General features: G+C 37.5%; 1 non-coding gene across 1 annotated transcript; it reads left to right on the top strand.

Moving 5' to 3' along the window:
* Window positions 1–12,824: 12,824 nt before the first annotated feature.
* Window positions 12,825–12,897, top strand: TRNAA-AGC (transfer RNA alanine (anticodon AGC)). Its single transcript has one exon. It is a non-coding gene; the product is annotated as a tRNA-Ala (tRNA).
* Window positions 12,898–27,215: the final 14,318 nt, after the last annotated feature.

Here is a 27,215-nt window from a genome sequence, read left to right as displayed (position 1 = left end):
CGAAGCCAAAGAGAAAAACAATTTTCCCCTACGATACCGCAGCATCCCGAGAGGTAAGGCTCTCCTAATACTCTCATCTGTCAGAATGCTCCTCGTGTCGCTTCGCCAGCATCATGGGGAAGAAAATCCGATCCGATGCTCCCTTCGTTGTTCAAGGGGAAGAGATACTCCTCCAGTGGTTGTGTCCCGATGATGCCCTTAAATGAAAAACCCCGCCAAGCCTCCAAGTGCTTATGCGCTCGCGCTCGTTGCCAGAGTCGGAACCGACGGGTGCGATGAAGGCGATGGCAGCGGTAAGTGGTGCCACATTTCCCCGGTGGCTTCCCTTCGAGCAAGATGCACCGTATCCGCACAGTGAGGGAGTCTCGGGGCGTATGGCCCCCTGGTATAAAAACCCCGGAAAAAATCCATCCTCAGAAAGTCGTCCGTGTGACGTCGTCGTGTAAGGGAGGCCTGTGTCCATATCCGTGCAAGGCGGATATGTTTCGTCGTAGTTTTTGATGTTGCTGCTGCTGCTGTTGTTGTTGGTAGTTGTGGTGTGTATTTCAATCTCCGACATTGTCCGAGCGGATGCTGTGGTTCCGATGTGTTGACTGCTGTTGCGGCTGGTGGTTTATGCCGTGGACATTGTTTTAATCCTGAAGTGATTAGTGGATGCACCGAAGTGACGATGTGCAACGGTTACGCATTGCGTGTGCATTTGTGGTGGACACGTGTAGGTGATTGGTGGTGGTTACGGTGTACAGGGAAGAGCATCTGCGGAACTGCGTAAACGATTTTTGAGGTTAGGACAGTTTTGTTTACCTTCGGTTGCAGGGATCAGGACGGAATGCTGGGGGGAAATTAGCATAATCTCCGGAACGATGTTAAATCCATGAGTAGATAGCGAGAGCGAGAACACTTGAGAGAATAGGATTTGAGTGGAATTTCAATTACATAATCCTGAAGAGTGAATAATTGATTCAATTGGCGTTCTTTCAGTTTCATCAAGCGTGTATGAACTTTTCTCTAAAATTTATTTTTGTTTTAAAGCTCTCAAAGAGCGAAATTATTCAGCTAAAACGAATTCTAATTATAGGTGTGCTAGAAGGAAAATACTTTTGTTTGGCAAACACAAACAGTCCCCGGTGGAAAACTTTGGCTCGCATCCCTCCTGGAAGAGAGTACGCTAGGATGTCAAAACCATTCGGCAAGAAAAAGGTTAAAACTCGTCTTAAAACACAAACTTCAACAGAGCGCGATATGTATAGCGATTGGAACCGAGTGAGACCTTTCTTATTTTATTCGAAATAAACATAAAAACTCAGGAGAGAGAAAGTAGAAAAAAGACAAATCGGGAAAACCACACACCAAACAGCAGCAAAGCGAACTTGTATACCTACCAACCTAGCAAGTGAAAGCACGCATGGAAAACTTAAACTCAAACTGAAATTCCAGTATCAGGTGGAAGCGATGGTGACGGTGGAAGACTTTCGGAGTGTACCTACCCGAAACGGGTGCTGCCAAAGGAAGCTCAACTCTTCCGAGAGCAGAGTAAATCACTGCCAGCGTGAGAGTCATCGTCTGGCCCCACTACTGCCGGAAATTGGTTCGTGGAGGAGCATGTACTCTGGCGAAAAAAAGAGGTGATTATAGTCTTTTCTATGTTAGTTCTCTAGTGGGCTTCGGATGCTGTGCGGGTGCTATGTGGGTTATATAATCCTGATTCTTAGAGCTTGAGCGCCTCATGTTCGCCAGTGATGGCAGATCGACGTTTGAGGGAAAAGGGTTAGTAGATTATTTTTTGGATTGATGTACAGTGCCTTTCTGTGTTTGGCAACACGATTTCATCAGCTATTTCTATCCTCAAATTTGTGTTAGAACTTTCTGATATATAATTTTCTTGATATATCAAGCATCTCTAATACCTAAAAAAAGGGTAAAATCATAATGGAATTAAGCATTCATTGGGTTTTCTAGACATGTGTTGTTGCTCTGTTTTTCTTATGTTTGAATCGTAGTTGGTGAACTTGAATAATTATGTTATCCAACGATTAGGGGAAATGGCCTGATTGTCCCTAATTTGGGTCCATACATAAATTCAACAATCGACTAAATTTTAAATATCGACCACAAATATCCATTAGTACCGTCTAGATGAACGATTTCATCTAGATAAAATTGATAAATAGCTAATTTTTAGCGATGGGCCAACATAAGAGCTATTTACTTATATAGGGTTATTTTTTTCTAAAAAATTGTTTCTTGTAAATTTTTTGTCACATAAAAAACCAATTAAATAAAAGCTGATTTAATCCATCTACGGGGAAATTTATAATCAGCAAAAACCAATCAAATACATCAAGTCACACGAAAAGTAAAGTTTATTGCTAGTTATATAGAGTGCCATTGATCACACCTGGACTTATTTCGAAAGACCTCGAATAGGATAAATGATTCATGACAAAGACATCAACATCAACATTTGTTTTTGTTTTAAGGGGCTCTCCATATACCATGTGTACATTTTAGGGAGAGGAGATAAAAAAATATGTGTTTGATTGTCCAAGCAGGAGGACGAGGGGTGTTCATAAACCACTAAAAAACTGCCCACTTGGTATATGAACAGCCCCATACTTCCATGAAAATATGCATAGAACTCTTCACAGGATTTTCTTGAAATGGTCTAATGAATTCTAATTATTCTATTATTATAATTCTTCTTAGATAAATTGGAGAATCTCTCTGGTACTCCTCAGAAATTTTCTATGTAACAGAACGCTTCTTACAAAAAAGCATTGGAGGCGAACCAGCCCCAGGCTGAAAGCCTACCTAATAAAGATAAATCAATCAATCAATCTTACAAAAAACCATGGAGTTTATCTTACGATTTACTTTGATTTTTAAATGACTCTTCCAACATCCCACTGAAGCTTCCTTTCATATATTTTCTTAAAATTTCCTTGCTTTCCGCATAGAATTTTCAACACCTCAGAAATGTATTAAAATTCTGCTTGAACTGCTTTTGAAATTATCCTTTGAATGCCCTTAAAAATTGTGTAAGGTTTTTTTTTTAAATTGCACCAACGAAATTTGATATTCTTCTCAGAAATCCCTTGAAACTCTCATCTGAATTCACCTGAACATATTTTCAGCAATACCTTGTTTAATGACCTAGAATTATTTTGGAGCTACTCAACGCATTCAATACCCTTGGAATTTCCATGGAATTAGCATCAACACTCTTTAGAAATTATTTTCAGATCTTATTTGGAATATTAATTAGAAATGGCCCAGGAATACTTTTTACAATCATCATGGAATTCTTCTGTAGAACAACCAATTAAAGTTTCTTCTTCTTCTTCTTTTTCTTCGCATTTTAAGCTTATTGCATATCGCATATTAGCATATTGCGTGCTCTCAACTAAGTGTTCTAGATGCACTTCCACAGTTATTAATTGAGAGCTTTCGATGCCTATACCATTTTTGCATTGATATGATTGTGTGGCAAGTCCAATCATACTTCTATGCCCAGGGAAGTCGAGAAATTTTCCAACCCGAAAAATTCCTAGACCGGACCGGGAATCGAACCCAGCCGCCTCCAGCATGGTCTTGCTTTGTAGCTGCGCCTTTACCGACTGAGCTAAGGGAAGCCCCAGCCCCATTCAACTTTGAATGCTCCCTAAAATTTACCTGAAGCTCATTTTACAATTATCTCGGAACCCATCCTACAATTGGCTTGGAAACATAGTCAAAACACCCTTATGACGGTAAGCTCCATTCCGGATTACCTTTTAATACTGATAAGCACCGATGTTTACATCGTAGCAGCGGGGATTTAATACAAGGATAATACCGATTAAAGCACACCAGTATTAAGGGCTAGCCACATTAGGTCTGGATCTGATGCATTGTGGCAAAGTGACATCTAAATCTATTGATCAATTGTCAAATTTATGTCAACGAAACGCAAATGCATCTAATGTGGGTGGCCCTTTAGAGTTCTTCCCAGAACTATTTTTCAATTTTCTTTGAAATACTTTGGTGCTATCCCTGGAATACATTCTGTAAGCTCCTCAAAATTCCACTATGTTTTGTTTTAATTATTATTAACTAAAATTGATCATGAAAATCATGACCAGCCTCAGGGACTTGATATTTTTCCTTGGTCCAGGATATATTTTTATTTTCTGGAGAGAGCAAGAGATGCCCAACAGTCAGTGCCTGGCAGCACCTTCTCGCATTCCAATGAAACTTTGTGGGTGCAAATATATCGTCTACTTAAGCAACTTTGCAAACTTATTTTATTTGGAGAAAAATTTAGCCTATCATTTGAACGTCTCTCAAAATTTTGAAATTCTACATACCTGCACTGAAAAAAAAAAATCATAATAAATTTAGCTTAACTTGCTAAATTAGCCTAAATCTTTGTATCTTATTCTAATTTGGAAAGGATCTGGACGTAATTTATCCACTTTGGGCCAGTTCAATGTAAACACGATAGGTTAACTTTTTTTCCTTTAAAAGTGCCCTTCTTGCGATGTATGAACAACTTTTTTTGTTCATCAATTTATTTGACAAGGCTCCAACGAATTAACTTTACAGAGCCCAAGATTTTGCTCACTATACAAAACATCTTAAACTGTAGTCAAAAGGTACATCACAATAAACACTTTATCTTCCGCTATCCAAAAAGCCTCCTCCATCCGAACGGAAGCCGCTTCCAGTGGTTTCATTGTATGGCAGTATCGCCAAGGGGGGCAGAGAGTTTCCCTTGTAGCAATGGACGCAAAACGTGGTCAACACTCACACACTCATCACCAAACGGTTGCTTTCGAAAGTCGACGAAACATCGACCGAAAGAACTGCTGATGAAGAACAATGAGGAGGACCACAAAATGGTTGCTGCCGAGCAAACTGACGATCGCGTGACACACATCGCGAGTGGCTTGCTTCTGTCGACAGCCGAATGAACACTGTATGAACGATTTGTTGATATATAATCAGTCTTTTATTGAAAAAAAAAAAATCATAATTTTTCAACATGACATTTATGAGAAAAATAATTTTGCTTGAGCCATAACTTTTTGTTGAAAATGATGAAAAAAGTGTTAAGAAAAAGTATAAAAATGAAACTACACCGTGCAGAATCAAAAATTACAGCTTAAAATCTAAACAGCCCTTTAACAAAGAAAAATCCCTCATGGCTCAATGGACCGTCATAATGAAAGTTATGACTTGGTGTTCTTTATGGTATTCCATTCCAATTTTTCACATATTTTTTAAACATTGTATCTGAAAAAAAATTCTTGGAATTAATTTAACAATTATGTTTATATTCTTATTAATTCTCACAACAATTAAGTTTGTCTCCTTAATTTTGAAATTCTTTATAAATTTATCACGAGATATTGCTTATAATGCTCAGGGTGGCCCAAAATAACACATTATCTGAAAACTTAGGGTCCCACTCTTCAACTAAAGATGTTACAACAATAACTGTTGTATGGCGACAGCTCTGGAAAATGCGATGAGATTTTTGAAAACAGGCGAATTTTCACAGCTATTACTAAAAAAATATTTCTACGGCATCAAAATTAAATGTAACCGTCAGTTTTCATGCTTAGAAAATTATATGATACTGGAATTTAAAAAAAATAACGTTCAGTGTGTTTTATTTAAAACTACATAGGATAGAGCATTAATTCGTCGTAATTTCCTAGTTCCGTTCTATCGATCAGAAAAGATCAATAATATCAATGATTTCACCGTGCACAAATCAATAATAGGTTTTTTCGATGCGTTAGTTCATTAGCTACAATATAAATCCTGTTAAAGCGCATTGTATGAATATTTACGCTCATTGTTCTCAAAACAAAAGAAGCGCCCCAAGCGAATCCCGTTTTTCAACGTTTATCCGTAGGACGAAGAAAATCAAATGGCGTTTCAATGCGTTAGGACGGAATTGGAACTCGTAGAACGAATTTAGAATCAAGAAGCAGTATATGATTTTAAACAATATCTTAAAAATTTGTGACTCTTTATCAAATCCAACGGTACTTATGGAAAGGTGAATACATTTAGAAGTCATCTTTGACAGAAATATAACATTTTTTGTTTGAACTCGTTCGCGCGGGTTGTGTTAGTAGAACGGAAATAAGATCAAAAACTCTATTCCGGCCATGGAGGAAGAATAAGGTTCAATATTGGGGAACTTAAGATGTTTTCAAGTTCAAAAAAAGCAAAAATATGTTTAATTGCGAATTTGAAATTGAAATTTTTGTATTCTGAGATTTTGGCACCTTGAAAAGATTCTAGGTCTTGGACTTTAAACTTTTAAGCTTTAATATGTGATGGGATCTGATATTTGAGTATACTTTTAATGGTTTTGATTGATTAATTGATCTCTTAAAACTGATTGTGTTTACTTAAAAGAAGTGTTTACCAAAATTCACATATTTTTAACGCAATTAGAATAAAAGTTTTCTTGTTAACATGGTAATAATCCGAAAACTTCTGGGCAAATCTGAAAAACTTAGAAAGTTTTTTGTAGCAAAATGATTAGACACCCTGCATAACAACCAGGTAAAATGTTACTTCAATTTAATTTTAATATAATAATTTACAGAATTGAGTTGGTTCTATTGTTTGTAACAAGTTGCTAATTACAATTGTCTCTCTTTTTAGATTGGATTTTTTTTTCACAAAATGGAATATTTACACTGCAGATGATTTCTAAATTTATTTACCTTTCCGTACGTTCCGTAAGATTTGATAAAGAGAATCAAATTGTTGAGATATTGTTAAAAATCTAACTTTGCTTCTTGATCTCAAACTCGAACTTACCTTACCTTACCCTACCAATCAGACTAAGGCCTTGCTGTCCTCTGCTGTCCGAAGAAGTCGTCTCCACTCAACTCGTTCCATGGCCACACTTCTCCAGCCTCGTAGTCTGCGAAGGGTCCGCAGGTCACCTTCTACTTGGTCGATCCACCTTGCCCGCTGCGCGCCTCTTCTTCTTATTCCTGTTGGGTCGCTTTCTAGAACCATTTTCACTGGGTCTTCGTGCCGCATTCTTACGACGTGCCCAGCCCACCGTAGTCGCCCAATTTTTGCAATGTGGACGATGGATGGTTCTCCCAGCAGCTGGTGCAATTCGTGGTTCATTCACCTCCTCCACGTTCCGTCATCGTGCAGATGGATGAGCTTATTAAGAGCTGAATAAGCTATTTTTTATCTGAAGAAGCAAATTTTTGCCCGAATAAGCTCTTATTCAGCTTTTAATGTTTGTTGAGTAATGTGTCTTTGAATTTCCCAAACTCGAACTACGGATTCTAAATTAGGCATAATGCATTGAAACGTCATTCAAACGCCATTTAATTCGCTCGGAGCGCTTCTTCTGTTTTTGAGATAAATTGGGGTATAAATTCATATCACGCGTTCTCATTGACTTCGTTCGGTAGACTTTGAACTAAAGTACCGTATCAAATGCATAATTGACTTATTAACTCTGAAACAATGGATTTATTTGATGTTTTCTGCTCGATAGGCCTAAAATGGACGATTAGGCCGAAGTAGTGCTCTACCCTACTGTATTTCCAGATATCAATTTAAATACCGTAAAACGGGTTATCTTTGATAATGCGGGTAACTTTGATAGTATAATTTAAAGAATAAATTTACTCGCTGTGCTATTTCCAAATAAGAAACATTGTTTCCATTTTGTAGCTTAGAGTATTTCCGTTGATATGGTTTATTGTTTTTTAAATTGTATGCGTTACATATTTTACAAAAATATTAAGAAACCATTTTCGTGTTTTTCGCCTTTTTGAAAAAGCACTCAAACCATCACTTATGAAATGTATTTCCGATACAGCCATCAAAAATTCAATGTTGAATTCTTATTGCTTATGAAGTTTCCTGATTATATACTCATTCAAAGTTTCATATTTAAAGAACGAAATTGTTTGAGTTTCACTTATTTTTTCTTTATTCATCGAGCATTATCAAAGTAACCCCAAATCAAAATGCTGAAGTTCGGTCACAAACACTGGCGTGCACAGAGTGGGGCAAGGTGGGGCAATTGCCCCACCTTTTATAAATAAGTTTTTTATTTCCACATTTTCAAAGTTATGATAAAAATATCTAGATTTATTGATAACTTGATATGAAGGTAAAATTGAAACCCTATTATTGCGTCAATTCCTTTGAGATGGTGCCTGAAAATTGTACCACAAAGGTGACTACAAAAAATTTCTGGTGTAATTATTTTTTTCAAGGTTGTTCATGGAGGATTAAAATAAAAGAGTAAATTTAAGGTTAAAAAAAATTCACCTTCGTGGTGGTAAATCGAAGAAAAAGGTTTTTATTGAATATTTCTGGTGTAACAATATCATCAAGGTGGTGCATGGAGGGACTAATCAAAATGAATAACTCTGCTTGTAAAATTGAATTGCGCTAAAAATGTGGAGGTGCACATTTAACTGAAAATTTCTGGTGGAAAGTTCGCAACACTGTAGTGAATGTAAAAGCAAGGTTTATTAATTTTTCTGGTGCATAATTTGCATCGTTCTGATGAATGCAAGCTTCTGCATGAAGAGGCAAAGCCTGAAAATTGCACCACAAAGGTGCATGGTGAAACAAACTTCACTGAAAATTTTTGGTGCACCGTTCTGGTGAATGGAGGAGCATGCTCTACTGAAAATTTCTGGTGTGAAATTTGCATCGCTTTGATAAATGAAATGAACAGAAAATTTCTGGTGGAAAACTTGCACTAGTCTGATAAATGAATGCACAAGCTTTACGCTTAATTAAAAAAAATCTGGTGGAAAATGGATGGGCAAGCTTTTCGGAAAATTTTTGGTCTGAAATTTGCTGAATAGAGAAATAATTTTTAATAATAATTTCTGGTGTAAAATTTGCACCATTCTGATGATTGGAGGGAAGCTGCTTTACTGAAAATTGATGATGAAAAATATGAAAATGGGGACAAGCTTTATTTGAAAATGTCTGGTGGAAAATGGAAAAAGGAAATCGGTACCAATCAGAAGATTGGAGATACAATTTTAATTGCACATTAACATTCTGCTGCATGGAGGGACAACCTGAATTGAAAATTCCTGATCTAAAAATTGCACACTTCTGGTGAATGGAGGGGCTTTATTGAACATTTATGGTAGAAAAACTACAACGTTTTGGTGAATGGACAGACAAATTAAACTTAATTTCCGAGAAGAACGTAAAGGGTATTTAATCCTGAGGACAGTTCCAAAAGAAAAGATTTCTGTGGATGATTTCATGAAAATTCTGCGTATAATTTCTAGTGAATCCTGCGGATAGTTCCAAAATCATTTTGAAAAGAATATCGAGAGGTTTAAATTTTGAATGACATTCCAAAGGGATGTTGAGGAAAATTTCAAAGGAATTCCGAGGATAGTTTTAAGCTAATTCTGGGAGAATTTCTGTAGAATACAGAGGAAATTCTTTTGAAATTTTAGGGGAAGTTCAGTTCCAAAGTCTTCTGAGAAAAAAAGTTCTAAAATATTCCGAGAAGAATCTCAAAGATATCGAATTCTTAGGACAGTTCCAAAATATTTCTGGGGAGAATTCCAAGAAAATTCTACGGATTATTTCTAGTGCATCCTGATAATTTCGAAAAGAATACCGAGAAAATCAAATTTTGATTGAAATTCCAAAGGGATTTTAAACAAAATTTCAAGCGAATTCCGAGTATAACTTCTAGTTCATTTCAGGAAAAAATTCTAAAACTCTAAAGGAATTTGAGTTCCAAGGTGTTCTGAGAAAAAATTATGAAGAGATCTAAGCATAATTTCAGTGGACTTCTGAGAAGAATTTCAAAACGGACATACATTACGAAAGGTACATACGGAAAGGTAAATAAATTTGGAAGCCATCAGTAATAATAACATTTCGTTTGGTGCTAAGCTGCGCTTGATTAAGAAAGATTAAGTGCGGGTTGTGCTTAATAGGCCGGAAATTGGTTATTTAACCCTACTGTTTGTTCACTGTTATGCGCACTGTTTGAACCTTGTACTTGTCGACGCAGTGTGCATGCGAAAGGAGAATGCGATTCTTATTGGTCATTCATGTCGGTTTGTCGGTGCTATCACCACCATCTGAAGTGACTTCAGCTGAATCCAACTACCAAGGCAACAATATTGCAGCAAATGTATCATTTCGGTTAAAGCCCTACTATTGCAACCATTTGACGAACTGATCATCATCGACATTGTCGATGGGATTAAATTGCAAATGCCATTGCACAGTGGTCCAGAATGCAGATTTAGGTGGAATGATATGTTTTGAGCCTGAAATTGAAACTTTAGACTAAAATTTTCTTCTACAAAGTTGTTCCTTATAGTTAGAACCTCATTTTTATGACAATGAATTCTAGGGTGGTTCTTATTATCATTAAAATCAATAATCTAACTTTTTTGTTTGAATAGATTAAGGTATACTTTTCTCGGCAAAGTTATAGCTGAGCTAATTATAAGCAACTTTGTTGAAAACAACTTTTTTGTATCTCTTAAATTGGTCGATTTAGAGCTATTTTCTTGAATTGAATTAGAGTGGTGCTAAAAAAAACAGTTATTTTGCTCTAGTTTTCTTATTTCAAATTTCTCAGCAAAGATGTCTTCAAATGACTTTTAGATTTTTAGAAGGCGCAAATTTTTGCTGCAGAAAGCTTGTCAATACCTTTTGCCAATCAAGTGTTATTGACGTTTTTGTACTAACAATATGCATTTTTCAAATGGTAATATCTCTGGTTGGGGCAAACAAAAAAAAAAGTTTTTGAAAGAAAAAAAAAGAAAATTTTTGGTCTGAAATTTGCTGAATAGAGAAATAATTCGAATTCCACAATTTGTGTGATAGCATATCAGTCATTCAATGTTTCCGTGATTTTCACGACTGAAAGGTCAAATCCGCGAAATTCGTGAAATCCACGCCTGTTGTAACAGCCCTGGAATTCTAGAGTAAGAGGCCGTCCACAAAACCATGTGGATAGTCCCCTCCACCTTAATATTCATGTGGTATTAAAGTAAATTTCCAAAACAGCAATTTTGTGTCTGTATCCCTATATGATTTAAATTGATGAAAAATGCTACTGACATGAACAGAAATGCACATTTCATCAATGACTGACTCTTACTAAGCATGTGACTGAATCTTGTACTAACATTGACTTAACTTAAACGGATTACCTTAGTGATTTAAACATACCGAAATTGAAGTTTAGAGGTATTTTTGCCGTTTTGGTGTTACTCCTCAAAATATGATATCCGGGGTGAACCCCTTCACCCCTACCACGCTACACTACTGCAGCCATGATTGATTCTACATATAATTCGGGGAATTTGAATACGAAGATACTAGGACCTTATAGTCAAGAACATAGCCGGTATTCAATTTAGATCGTGGCATTGCACTGTGCGATGCTACCACGTCATTCATAGTTTGCGGCTCCATTACTGGCTAGCAGCGTTGGTAATGTTTGCGGTTTCTCACGAAATGCACCAAAAGAATAGCTCACCAATCACGAGGTCACGTGAACCTTTTCATCACTGCTTGCAAGGCTATCGGAAATCCTTGATTAGAAGCCACAGTAAAATTTGAACCAAATCAATCAATGCTGCTTGGTATGTTTCAAAAATATGTTTGACGATTTTGTGGACTTAAAATAAGTCATACAAAATTTACATCAAGCTTGTATCCGTCAGGATGAAAATACAAATGTTGGAAACGGCAGGTCCATTTTCTCACAAGACCACAACGGAAAACCTTCGCATTCTAGTGCAAAATTATGGCACCTATGCCTTCACCACATTTACACATGACTGCTCACGGTAAAGCATAAAAACCCGTTTAAAATTTCTGTTTCCCACATACTCCCATCAAGCACACTCACGAGAAAACCCATAATTCCAGAAAACCCTTGGCTCCTAATTTTCTTGTGCGAAACCTTTAGGACGTTTCGCAGTCCTCGCACCAAATTGCCGCTCAGCTGCCACAACTGGGTAAAAAGGTGGCCATTATGAAAACCGTTTTCATTTGGAAGCGGAAATTTACGCTGTGCTACCACCTACAGCACATACACACCAACCTTTAAAAAAGAACACTCAGAACACCCCAGAACCAGGCGTGAAAGTGAATGCGAGGGTGAAGATCTGCAAGTTCCGAAAGGGAAATAAAAACGCTTCAAAAGGCATCCTCTTCCTCCTCCCCAACAAACACACACACACACACCGCATATGGCACGGAAAGCGGCGCTTTTTGATGAGCATGGCGACGGTTGAGCTCGTTTGCCAAGCCATGTTCAGCCATCATGCTCGCCTGGTGTGGCCTCGTGTGGCACAAAGTTTTTAAATACCTTCCCGGGGCACGATCTTCATCCCTCTGGTTGGCATGGCTGTGGATGGTGGCGATGATGGCGATTCGCGGTAGAATGAAGGAAAATTAATTAAAATATATAATTAATGCTATTTTACCAGGATTTCCTGCTTGGCCGCATTCGGTTTTATATTTGCAAACAGAGGAGACACATGCATTCTCGACGAGTGGCTAGTGCAGCAATTAGATTCAACACTGGTCGACTCTGACTGACTACTGTTTATTCGATCAAGTTCAATCGCACTGTAACCGACAGCTATCGCTAACAGTAGCGAAACAGAGTGGTGCGCACGCTTGGGTGATTAAAAACCAGTTCACGTGCACCCCTTTCACTTATCTCTGGAAATAGCCAACCTAGTGCGTGAGCAAGCGGTTTACCTTGCTTGGGGTTGATAATACGAAAATGTTTTTGAGTTGTATCAAATCCAAATCAACAAGGGGATGTAGCTCAGATGGTAGAGCGCTCGCTTAGCATGTGAGAGGTACGGGGATCGATGCCCCGCATCTCCAAATTCTTTTTATTTTACGTTTTTGGATCAACCTATTACTTTTTCACTACGCCGTCTTACTGATTAATGTTATTATAAAACCAATACTTATCACATCAAATAAGTTGCTGAAATTTGAAGGATTTGATCTTATTGACAACACACTGTCAAACGATTTTTCACCGTTGCGATTCTATGTGACTAATATGAAATGATCTACTCGAATAATTGACGCTACGTTTCCACCCACAATATCTTGCTCGATTATGTAAGAAGAAAAGGGATTTTCCTGGTTCCGGGGAACCAAATTGATGTTCCCCGGAAAGGGTGTCCGCAAATGGAATCTTACGTCGGTCGTCGGTAGCTGACACGAAGCTTAGCGGGAACTCAGCACTTGCACCTACCTGTGTTTGCGGCTGGTAAGGGATGAAGGCAGGATGAAGTAAATGTTGAATTAATGAGCCTTTTAACAGTTGATGGATGTGTGTAAGCCGGAATGAAAATCGCTTCATGAGTGAGGGATTCTTTCATATTTTTTACGTTTCCTCGTCGTCGTCCTCGTCCTACTTTTTGCTTGAGTTCACGTATGTGATGTGGTTTGCGAGAAAGCAGGGGTAGGAGGCTAAGGTTAAAGTAGATTTCCAGCTAGATCAGGGGAAGAGAACATGTGGAAAGCAGGACGGCTGCTGAGTGCAAATGTGAGCAGCATAAGTAAATAACTAGGTTTTCTTTCATTAATAATGTTAGCTCCCGACGCATTTTCCAGGCGATGACGAAAGAAAGGGATCAAATGGATCACGTGTGTGTGGTGCTGTTAAGAGAGTTATGTGGTTCCTTTGAGGGATCACACAGCTTGGGGGTCGGATTTCATTTTTTTTTTGTGAACTTTAACAACCCTGAAATGGGATTCCGTTTTTTCCAAGTGTGACATCGTTAGGAAAACGTATGTGAACCAACAGCGAAGAGTCCCACCTTGGCCTATTTGTTTCATTCAATGCGAGTTGGTGGATTTTCTCCTCATAATTGCCACTTTGTAAGCATTCAAATTCTAGGCATTCACCATTTTTCAACCCTTCGCAGCATCCAACACTTACTTCCCGGCGGTTAGAGTCGAAAACATGCGAATGGCACTCGGGATAATCAATCATGTGTAATTAGGAAGCTTTCAGCATGAGCGGTAAAGGGAAATATTCGCTTAATTAGTGAGTTAATTAATAAATAACAACGAATGCTCGGCTCGGGCAGGCTGAACAAAACCAACAACGGGAAAATGGGTGGAAAAATCAAGCCAGTATCTCGGGAAAAGCTCCATTCTCCTACTAATATATATATAGAGCGAAAAAGAGAGAGAGAAAGCCATCCTTTCGGCCACCTCCATGGAAGGAAGTGTTTCCACTTTTAGCCTAGCTACTTTTGCTGTCTACCTCAATCGGGGTCAATTGTTTGTTTGTGACATGTGAGACCACCTTTTTCCTCGAGCTTTGCACTTCTTCGGGATAAATCTACCGCGTAGATGAGGGGAGAGTACTTTTCCGGCTGGATATACACCTTCTTACGTATTGCCGACAACGACGACGACGACGCTTTCTTATTATCGCAGCAGTTAATTAATTTCATCCCTGCGCAGGAAGGCAGGCAGACAGGACTCTACCGCCATCAACAATGGCAACGAATGGGTTGTGCAAGATGGAAACGGCTAGAGAGGAGTCCTATTTGAAGAGGATCAAAGCGAGAGAAGTGGAGCAAACATTGACGCCTTTTAATTAAATGATTTTGTAGCTGAGCGCAGCAGTTTTTCGCAAGCTATTAAGACGGAAGGGAGGAGGGTGGAAGGGACTGGTTGGCGCCATTCAGTGTTGAAATGTAGGTAGGACTGATATATTTTCTCAAGAACTTTTTTCCGACTAGTTTAGTGGAGATATTTATCATTATCTGTTGTAAGAGGTGCGAGCTGAGACTAGCTTTGAAATATGTGGAATATTCCGGGTACTTGCTAGTGTGTTTAAAAAAAAATTTCAGGACACATATTTAACGATTTCTAATGGTTAACATCTTCCGATTTTGCAATTGGTTGATTTGATTGTAAAATTAGTATTGAAATATTTGTAGCCACTGATTGATTGAGCTGATCATACTCATTCTCTTGATTTAGATCTACAAACTGTAGGATAGGAAATTTGATATAATTGTATTTAGTTTAGTGCAAATTAGTTCGCCTAAGGCGACGGTTACTTGACCATCCGCATACCGTGTTGTATTTATATATTTTGTTTTAATAAATGGTTGTTACATTTTCGGAACTGTTCACACGACTAAGAAGCTTATTTAGAACACTAAGGAATTTCTCAACTGTTGGAGCCTTAGTTGAGAATCAAACCTTCAATTCATCTGTTCCTTCCGTGCACTATGGTATTTGGAGGTAGCATGTCGGTAGTTGGAATACCATTGCTTTAGCCGCATCTAAGGAGAATTCGAGGTCAACTATCTGAAATATCCTAAAATGTCCTAGCCCGACTTTTAAAGTTTATATTTTAATAAAAGTTCTTGAAAACTGCAAACTTTTGGACTGCTTAAAATTATGAACATTGATCAATTTTCAAAAATCGTAGAACAAGAACAAGATTATTTTAAAACAATGTTTTGTTTAATTTTTTTAAGACGGTTGAGTTTCTCGAAATTGTCATTTAATGTGGAACGGATCTTCTAATCTAATCTAACACCAACACAGCCAGTTCTTGAAAGCATCCTGGAAAATGATATATATATACCTACATCAATTTTCTTGTCTATTTGATATATGTTTCACATCAAAGATGCGTCACACATATCAAAACGGCTAGCCCTACTGTGCAGAATTTAAGGGGCAAGATGATTCAGAAAACATCGGGCCTGTTTAAATCGAAGCTTTAAACACGATGCTTCAGAATCCAATAAATGGACGAAACGTGGACATCTCGTACCGTATGTTCCGATTTTGGTAATTATATGATTGGTTGGTCGTTGGAAGCATCAAAGCTAGAAAGGTTAAGTGATGCTCCATTTTCTTCTAACGGTTGGGGCATGAGCACTAACTCTTGTCCTAGCCTTTTATGACTTATGGCTGTAGCGCCATTACTCGCTTTCGGAAAACAGAAGAGGGAAAGGAATAGGAGAAGGACAAACGGAAAAGGATTTTGTGAAAGGTTTTTTTTTCCTTGATTTGTTTTCCGTCGATCTTTGCTACCGACGCCAGGGAGGCAGCTCCCACACCTGGACCCTACCTATCGACCCATCAACTCATGAACCGGGGATCAATGGCTTTACTTCCCTTCCGAAGGAAGGCGTGATCAGAGATGTTATGCCTCAGAACATCCCTGTGGCGCCAACTGGGATTGAACCACTTACCACGCTTACCACTACACTACCGGCGCCGCTAGTGTGAAATCTATGAACATAAACAATGTTTTGATTTAAAATATACAATATAGAAATGCAGAACGGCGCGGTGGTCACTACCCGAGTCTTGTCACTATTATCAAGTCATAAAAAGTAACAAGGACTAAAATTTGGTCCTTTGATTACTGGAAAATCCTGATTCCCTAGTTTGAAGTTGTCACGACTAGGGTTCGGTGGTAGATCTTATACCAGTAACGCACCACAAAAAAGTGATTTTCCAACGTTACTGGTTTGAAAAGATAAAAATTTACAAAATGGAACGAACTCACCAACACGAAGATCAACATGAACTAGTCCGATTTATGGTAGTTGCGTGGAATTTCGTCCTTCGATTTGGCATAATCAAATGTTCGGATGTATGTAGTCGATTTTTGATGTGCATTGGCAAGCCTTTTCGTGGCCAATAGTCAGGTTCAACGCTGCGACTCAACAAATGATGGGACGCCTTGTGGAGGTTCTACTTGGTTTCGGAACCGCTTCTCAGCGGCAAATAATACGGACCTAGAATGAGGAAATAGAAATTGTCTCCTGGGCCTGGTTATGGCCAGATCAGCAACCGATTATAGATATAAAAAACTCCACGGAAAAACAAACGTCAGGTTCGAACACACGCACAGTCCACTCTACATTTAATGTGGAACGGTTCTTCTGTAAAAATCTTGAGATCGTATTTACGGGCTGCCCATATACTGCACACAGAGTCTAGGGGGAGGGGGGATCTTAAGTGCATATAAATGGCAACAATGTTTGTTTTTCTACTATTCTCATCCTCAAAACTTCAAATATTTAACGTCGGAGTTGTGACGAAGGGACGAACATTTTGAATGCATTTGTCACACTATCTCCGTGCTCTTCAATGCTTTCTGAACAGAGGTCCATGGAAATCGCTTGTAGACTTCCATAATTTTCCACTCAGTTTGGCCCGGTATTTGACTGAGTTGCTGAGCACTTCTGAGCACTCTTCTTCAAATTTTTAAGTTTATTTCGTGTTACTTTGACATTTTTTTGACGTAGAATTACGTCTTTCAGCAACATATTGGGGATGAAATTTCAAAAAAACAAAGTCGACCGCGTTACGAAAAGTGGTTAGGTTTTGACCATTTGTAACTCTGTCAACAGCGGATAGATTTTAATTCTAAACAAGCTAATCGATTGGAAAATTTTCCACAAATATGTTTAAACGAACACTTTATCAATTTTCAATAGGTCGCTATTGAAAATTACAAAATGTACAATTGTTGCAATCAAAATTACCACCGATTGCCTGTAAAATGCACTTTCCCTAACACAGATTTCAAAATCGTACGTTGCTTATTCAATCACCGTGTGTTCGGTCGGTCATCTTGATCATCAGCAGCAGCAGTGCTTTCGGTGTATGGCATTGAACAAGCAGCGAGATGCAGCCCACATGAGCGTCCATTCACCGAAGAAGGAGGAAGAAGCCACACCGCTTCTGCTGGGATTCAGTGGCTCTTCGTGAGCTGCTGTGGGCCATCTATGTCAAGCGCGTCACCCTCGTTCTATCGTTCCGAGTATTTTCTGAACATATGTCAAGGTCATCAATCGGATGTCAGTTCCCATAAGTTTCAATATAATATACCCTTCAAAGTGGCAACATTGAGGGTACAATTTCAATAACCGAAGTCGGTTGCGGCATGAAAGTGGTCTGATTTTGATAAAGAGATGATGGATTTTAATTCTTAATACGCCAATCGATAGAAAAATTTTCTTTAAAAATTATGATTTTATCAATTTTTAAAGAGTCACTATTGAAAATTGCACGAATGTGTAACTGTTGCTATGATAGCTAAAACGATAACCGATTGCCTGTGAAAAGCGCTTTCCCTAACACAGATTTAAAAATAAAATCACTGAGGCATTCCACGAAGGTTCGCAAATCGATCCTGACCGATCATTTCCAATTACGCTGAAACTTTGCACAGTTGTTCCTTTTTAGTAAAGGCGCCATTTTGTGCTCTCAGTTTGTCATATTGTGTTACGACTACTTTTTGAAAAGGGCCTGTGTAAAAATAGTACTAATGAGTTTAAAAATATATATTGCCGAAACGCTTTGTTCGATTGATTTGGGGTCTAGAGCAAAGTTGTAGATATTATTTTGGCAATTGTGTAAAAAATATACACTGTAAAAAATTTCGTTTGTATCAATGAAAAAAATTATATTTATTATTAAAAAAGTTAATTTCTCAAAAAGTACATAATGTTTGCTACTAACTGGCAAAGTTTGGTGATGGTAAACTCAAAAACAAAAAAGTTATGGTTTTTTGAATATTTCACGATTTTTACATTTTCATTAAAACCACATTTTTTTTAACCGTGTATATTTTTTCAAGAATTGCATTTTAATTTTGCACAACTTTTCCGAAGACACCATAGCAATCAAGCAAGCCGTTTTTGCTATTTATTAAAATGTTTATTTTATAAGCGCTTTTCTACACAGGCCCTATCGGAAAAGTAGTCGGGGTTCACTATTACAATTTGTAATAGCGAATCCCGACTACTTTTTTATTTTAAAATCTCAACTTAAATCCACAAAATACATTTATCTGCTCTTTTTTATTTTTCTTTTATTCGAAAACCTTATGGACAAATGATACATAATTTATTTTCATTGTAATACACTTACTTTCTATTTTTATTTACATCACTTCTTAAATACATCGAATATTTTGGCATCATTATCATTACAGTTTGAGTATCGTTTGGCTTTAATTTTATTTTCTGATACAGGAATGAAAGAATGAAACTTTTGAGTTCCTTGAATTATTTTTGCATTATTATATTGCTCGTTGAGGTGTTCATCAAGCCATACATTCGTATTCCTCTGTTGTGGCAAAACTAAATGATAATTTTGTTAATTCTTCTTCTTTTCGATTATTTGCCCAATTATAAAGCTCTCTTGCATTTTGTATTGGATGTTCACGTTCTTTGGCCAAACTTGCTCTAGTAGCCATACGTTTTATTGTACCTCCAATAGCGTCACAAGGACCTTTCCCATGTGATGTTGCAAAGAAATGCCATTCGGCTTCAATTCCATACTTTGATTTAAATTTACAAAGGCTAGCAAAATTTTTCCGGTTCTTGTACTGTGACGCGGCTCCATCGGACATAAAATAAATCTTGTTGATATTTTTACTTTGGTTAATGCGTAAAAAACTTATCATTTTTAGAAATAAATAAGTTAACAGCCACTGAGTCATGCCTTAACTCTTTAGAAATTATAATAAAACTTAAATGTTTAACTTGCATATTTTCTCTAAAATATATAACAAATGGATGAATGGTAGCTTGTTGGACATTCCAGTGATGAGACTGAACTTCATCCTGTAACACAAAGCTGTAGTTTTCGGAAAAATCGCAAGTAACTAAAAATTCACCTTCTTTCAAATTATTTCGTGTAGTTTTCAAAAAATTAAATTGCTGTGTTTTTATGAAATCATGTGGTATCAAACTTGTCAATTTCAAGCAGAAAAATGAAACAAACTCGTCTGCAGGCTTTACAATAGTTTCCTGTATTAAAAAAATTAAAAATAATAATCTTTAAAAATGATTTCATTGAAATACAACTGAAGGTTATGCTTACCTTTTAACCAAATGGTGTTACACTTATTTCCTATGATAACTTTTTAAGATGTATGCGGTAAAAAGCAATCTTTGTGATCAACTGCTTGTTTTCACCATTCAAACTCAGATCGATAGGTATAATTTCTACATTAGGTACATACAGATGTTTTTGGTGTTCACTACTACAGTGTTGAGTATTTGACTTCCCAACTAACAATTTTAGCTGCAGATAAGCTTATACAGCCAAAATTTGCCTTATGCATCTAATTTTTGGTTGTATAAGCTGGTCGGCAGCTAAAATTGTTTGTTGGGTTATTACCGTTAAGATCACTGATACAACTATGCAAAATTAAAGACAATGAATAAAAAAGAAAATTAATCGCTAGTTTGAGCATCATTTCACTTTTATTTAGTTCTAGCTCAATATTCATCAAATGATTTTTTTAGTTTTGTTAGAAACGATACCTTTTCATGGTATCAGATGTAATGAATCCTAACTTTTCAATAGGGCCTGTGTAGAAAAACACTAATGAAATAAACATATCTATATTGCAAAAACGGCTTGCTTGATTGCATTGGTGTCTTCAAGAAAGTTGTGCAAAATTAAAATGCAATTCTTGAAAAAATATACACGGTTGAAAAACATGTGTTTTTAATGTAAATTTAAAATCGTGAAATTTTCAAAAAATCATAACTTTTTTGTTTTTGAGTTTACCATCACCAAACTTTGCCAGTTTGTAGCAAATATTATGAGGCTTAAAACGAAAATTTTCAAAAATGTACTTTTTGAGAAATTAATTTTTGTAATAAGAAATATATTTTTTTTCATTGAAACAAACGAATTTTTTTACAGTGTATATTTTAAACATTATTGCCAAAATAATATCTACAACTTTGCTCAAGACACCAAATTAATCGAACAAAGCGTTTCAGCAATATAAATTTTTTAATTCATTAGTACTATTTTTACACAGGCCCTGTTAGAAAAGTAGTCGTGATTCAATTTGAAGAACTGATAACACAAATTGGCATCTTTACTAAAAAAGAACAACTGTGCAAATTTTCATCAAAATCGGAGCCGACAAATTAAAAAAAAATAAAAAATTCGTCAATCTGCAGAGAATTGCTCCACTACGTGTAGTGAGTGGTTGACGTGGTGCGTAGCTTTGTATATTTTTCTCCAGTACACAACAAAAGACTCCCTGAAATCAGCTAGCTTTCAAGGCTGTCCTCAATAGCCCTCGATTCACCGAAGAAGGAGGAAGAAGCTGCACCGGTACTGATCGGATTCAGTTGCTTGTCGTGAGCCGCTGTGGGCCATCTATGCCAAGCGCGTCACCCTCGTTCCAAACCACATACAGCTTACCAGACTCATACGTGTTGAACATCCTAATAGCTCAGCAATACTCAACCATCACACCAAAACGGTTCTTTTCACGATCACCATAAATTATTGTTGTCTAAGAATTAATTTTCATTGAACGTTCGCTCGCCTTACTGCCAGCCACATTACCCCCAAAGCTTTTTGATAATATACCCAGTATTGAAGTGGTACATAAAAATTCTCGCAATGGCCGAATACTACATCACCTTGTCAATTAAGCAGAAACAATTCGAATTAAGGTAATGTATTATTTAGGACGCTAGAAAAAAAAAAAAAAAAAAAAACAAAATAATCTCGAATTTATATCATTGATCACGAATATCTGCGATCGTAAAATTTTAGCAACAAAATATTTATTCAATTTTTGATTTTTTTTATTATTTATTGAATAAGTCAAAAAAATCCTTGCGTTTTGTGCACGATGATGCGTAAGTTTGTCATCAGAAAACGAGGCTATTCAAGGATGGGAAAAAGTGATTTCCCTAATACAGTCGCCGAATATTGATACCGAACACATAATACTACGTCAAATCTACGGTCGTAATCTGATCTATAATGCTTACACCACCAATTTCCGAAAAGAAATAATTTTTTGAGGAAAATTTTTCATTTTTTTCTCTTGAACAATACTACGTATTTTGACCAACGCGTCTTAAGGTCAAAGTGAAAAAGATTGGATAAGCTCTCGTAGTTTTTTTCAAAATAATAAAAGGAATCAGAAGACATCACCTTAGATTGTAAAAACCTCTCGTCGATTTTTTCTTTTATTTTTCCACGCAAAACGATGAGAGCTTCTTCAAATCTTAAGTGATGTTTCAGAGTAAACCATTTTTGATGTTTTTATTTGCTCACTAGGTCATGTTCACCTTAAAACGATCACTTTTATGATTTTTGTTAAATGGAGTATTGAAATGGTAATAATCTCACCAAATAATTCTGAATGTTGAGCAGGGCTCTACAGTTTTCGAAGCACTAAAATGAACTCGAGTTTTGTATCTCTCATACAACGGGTTCAACGCTTCATTTCTATAACGCCTAGATAGACTATCAGCAAGATAAAAAAAAATGAAAAAGAAGCACGCTTAGAAGGAAAGCCTGGCTGTGGATCTTCTCGTTTTTGCTTTGCTCATCGCTTTCAATGTACCTTAGTAACGTCGATTTTATAGTTGAAGGAAACCTCATTATGGCTTTCAATCCCTTTCACGAATTTGAACCCATACATATATTCAGCAATCGACTAAATTTCCTATAGCGATTAAAAATATCCATTAGTACTGTCCCAATGACGCGTTCATCTAGATAAAATGGATAAATAGCAGATTTTTAGCGATGGGCCCAATATTAGATCCATAGGCCAACATTAGAGCCATTTCCCCTACGTCATGAAACCTCTGTTGATGTGTTTCATGAAAAACGAGCGCTCTTTCGCTCGTCCGTTTCACCGAAGCTTGAAAGAAAGACCAATGGAGCGACGAAAGAGAGAAAAGCGATTGAACATTTGTTTGTGGACGCTGACTAAGCTTCTAGAATGCTGCAAAGCTGTTCGACTTTAACAGAAAAAGAAATCCAGCAGTCTCTTCGTTGCATCGATTTGGTCGATTGAAGCTGATATTGTTGCGCCCTGATGCTGAGCCACAAAACACATAATACATTAAATAACTATTCCATCCAACAAGCCTGAAAACTCTTACCATCCTAGCCGCCAAACGCCTTCGCGTAATCTATGGCCAAACAGGCAAAGGTCAGTTGTCAGAAGTATGTGCACAAAATATTACCATGTTGGCAATCACCCAGAAAAACGTTCGAATGCCAAGCGAGATTAAGCTTCAGGCGTCGTCGTCGTCGTTGTTGGATTAATCCAGACCAAACCCACCAACCCCCCTGCCCCTTTCCGCCGTACCCTGACTGCTTTGGTAGGCAGTAATTTTTCAAATACATTGCTCCTTGTTGTCGTTCCAGCAGCGCCAGAATGCCAGAGGACAAACGAACCGGGAGCAAAGGAAACTAGGACCAAGTCGTAAAGTATGCCAAATTGGTCGAACTTGGTCAACGAGTATTGAACTCATTAATCAAGGGAAATTGATAACGTCCAATTAGTTCAGTCACCGGCAGGCTTTGCTGGTGTGCTTGGTTGCGAGAATTACGTGCCATTTCCATTTAGTGGGTGGGCAAAAACAGAAAAAAAGCTGAATTGATGACCGATGCTGGGACTATCCGGATATCCGGCAGGTATCCAAAATACGGATCAACCGGATATCCAGATCAAAAATGATACGATTTACGGATTTCTGGATAGTCCGGGTATCCAAAATACAATAATTTTGTAGAACAAAGTATACATAAGATTTTTCAACTTTTTTTTTTTAATATTTTTCGTCTTGTGTTTGCAATTTCAGAAACGTTAAGCTATTCGGTAGCAGTTTTCATTCAATTTTAATTGAATATGCAAATTGGTAACACGTAAGGCAAAATTCGATATAACTTGTTGTTTTTCGGCACACAACTTAACATATTTGGATCTGATTTAGTGTTCTGGCAACTTCAAAGAATAATGGCTTTTGCTAAATGTGTATGTTGAGAATCCCATGGAAGAAAATAAAACATTCACTTGTTATCGTTTGATGATAATGATGATGGTCCCACCTCTTACCCCTACAAAGGTTTGAGCTGGACGATTTATCTTTAAAATAATTAAATATGACATTTTAACCAGGTTAGCAAACGAAATCAAACTGGTTACAGTTAAAGTTATAAATTCCTTTTAGAGTTTACAGTTGCTTCACCGCGATATAAATGTGGAAAAGCTTAGACGTACACCTCTTAAGTAGTTCGCCTTTTTGTCCATCTTACATATTCATAAGTATTACAAGCAATCAAGAGTTAATGAACAATCAACAATACGTTTTATTACACAAGCAATCTGATGCTATCATAATTTTCAGCAATGTCAGGAATGCTCACGAGCCCCCGACATTTGTCAGGAAACTTCCATCTTCCAAATAAGCTTCAAAATTGCATTTTTTTTTTATCAGATGTTAAATTCAGTCCTCTATATTCGTAATATGCGCACGACTGTAGACTACTTTCTTAAATCTACTTCTATTACATCAGTTATTAAAAAAAAACCATCATCCACTATCAGCTAACCATACAAAATAATCCGTTAGAGATAGCTTCGACAGAAATACTATGTAATACTATATGTCAATTAAAAAAAAATCACTGGATTACTGTTCAAAAGACTATTTAGCTGTGTAAAATGCTAAAATGTGTTTTTTAATTTCTTTACGTGTTGCTGAACGTCTAGGCATTGAATTGAAAACATTTATTCTTTTTAAATGTAATGATTTTGGTGAAGCACAAGTCAAGAAATGTGGTGTTCTTATTTCGACTGCGTTTCTAGTATTATATTTATGAAAGTCACTTCCTCTTTCAATTCGATCACACAAATATCGAGGCAGAAAACCGTTAACTACTTTAAAAATGAACACCATAGTCAAATATACAATTCTTTGCTACACCGACAACCATTGTAAGGCGTCCAGCATCAAAAAAATCTAAAAATCAAACGCATTATTTTATTCTGCAAGTGCTGTAATCTCGAAATGTGTGTTTGATTGGCCAGAAATAAAATGGAAGGGTAAAAGCCTAGATGAAGAGAGATGATTGATTTGTATAGCTGTATTTTACTGGCAATTCATTTTTCAGTCGACATAGAATTCAATACTTATTGGCAATTTTTTTTGATGATATTGTCAATGTGAGAGTTTAACTTTAGTGTGTCATCAATAATCACGCCAAGATATTTAATCTCCCGAACACGATCAATAGTCTCATCATCAATTACAACAGAGACGTTCTCATTTACTCGATTCCGCGAAATTACCATAAATTTAGTTTACTTGTATTCAATTTCAACTGTTTACACTTCAGCCATCTACTTAGAGAACTCAAATCTGCATTTAAGTGTAAAACGACATCATCTTAATCCTTAGCTGCAATGAATAACACAGAATCATCTGCAAAAAGATTCATGTCGCAAAATCGTAACACAAGTCGCAAGTCGTTAATATACCTAATAAATAACAGGACCCCTAAAACACTTCCCTGGGGCACTCCAAGGCTATTCCCCATGGGACTGGAAACATAATCATTAAAAACAGTCCGTTGAGTTCTGTCAGACAAATAGCTTTCAAACCATTTATATGAAGTACTCGTAATTCAAAAACGCTTGATTGATTTTGTGTGGTGTAGTGGTAAGCGTGATAACCTCTCACACCAGCAGGCCTGGGTTCAATCCCAGTCGGCGCCGCCGAGATGTTCTGAGGCATAACTGATCACGCCTAGGAAGGGAAGTAAAGCCGTTGGCCCCCGCTTTATGAGTTGATGGGTCGATAAGTAGGGTCCAGGTGTGGGAGCTGCCTTCCTGGCGTCGGTAGCATTGGTTCCCAGCACGGAAAACAAGATCGACGGAAAACAAATCAAGGGAAAAAAATATAGAACACCGACTTATTAGTTTTATCCCATCAAAATACTTTTTAGAACAATTTTCTCTATAAAATTTAAAGGGTATATGGTAATGAATTTTGGTTGGACCTATTTATGTCAATTCCACACTGCGTCTACCGTGTTTTTCTAAGCATTATATGGACCTTAAAAATGTGTGTTTTGTTGAAAAAGCTACCTTTCTAGTTTCAAATAATATTTCAGAACGATTTTTTTTCAATATAGTATGATATTGAAAGTTTTTATTCAGCAATGAATTTGTATCATGGTTGGACCAATTACATAAAGTATCATTTGTACGCTTCGGAAGCCCACTGGGTTGAGTGCCATAAAACAATCGACTCGGTTAGACGAGATAGGAAAATGTCTACACACTTAGAAAAGTTAATGTAAATTTAGGTGCTCTGAGACTGACATATACGAGCGTCAATTTTGACATAAAATTGAGTCAAAATAGACACAAAATTCAGCTCTATCAAACGAACTTTTCAGTCTCGGAGCACTTAATTTTAAATGACACGTTTTTACAATTCATCTTTTATGTCAAAGATGAATTCCGTCACGTGTAAGATTAGGTACAGCTATCCCCCGAAGAACACGTTACCCACTGAGTTGCACCCACCGCTTTTCTCGGCGGGTTTCAGCCAGTCGGTCTGATTTTTTGCATGTGAGTAGTGCCAATGGAGAACTAGTTACTTGCAGAAAATCAGAGCGCTTGGTAGAAAACCCACCGAGACCAAGCAGTGGGTAGTACTCAGTGGGTAACGCATTCTTCGGGGGAAAGCTGTATTTCTAAGTGTGTAGGTGAAGTTGGCACGGTGTGGTATCCACTAGAAGCTTAGTGCAGCTCCACTAAAACCCATTCCTCTCTTCTTTACCTGGATTCCTGGCGCATGCACTTATGATACAGTCAACGCTAGCTAGCGTTACTAGATCGCAGCTCTTCTCTCCATTTACGCTGCTAAACGGACTGCGAACGGCATTACAACTGCCCTTCTCTCGACACATTTCATCGAAGACATTCTCCACGTTAAGGATGGGCATCTCCCTTCGCACTGCCTCGAACCTTGGACAGTCGAAGATCACATGCTCCGGCGTTTCATCGACGCTGCCACACTCGGACGGAGGGGTGACGCTGCGTGTCCGAACCGATGCAGGTATTTCCTGAAGCAGCCATGGCCAGACAGGAACTGCGTTAGATGGAAGTTTACTTCTCCATGTTTTCTGTTTACCCAGGTCGAAAGAATCGGTATTAGTCGATGTGTCCATCTACCGTTCTCCGCCGTGTTCCACTCCTGTTGCGACTTAACCAACGACTCTGCTCTCACTACTTTCCGTACTCCTTTGGCTTCTCTCCACCTGTAGCACTCGCTGTCCTCCGCCAGGGTGATGCCGATAGGGATCATTCCGGCGATAACGCATACTGCTTCCGA

Source organism: Ochlerotatus camptorhynchus, unplaced genomic scaffold (genome assembly GCF_037179485.1).
Source record: "Ochlerotatus camptorhynchus isolate MF236.1 unplaced genomic scaffold, CSIRO-AGI_Acam_v1.1 ptg000014l, whole genome shotgun sequence".
NCBI classification, from domain to species: Eukaryota; Metazoa; Arthropoda; class Insecta; order Diptera; family Culicidae; genus Ochlerotatus; species Ochlerotatus camptorhynchus.
Note: the sequence above shows the minus strand (reverse complement) of the source record. Positions and strands in the feature narration are given on the sequence as shown.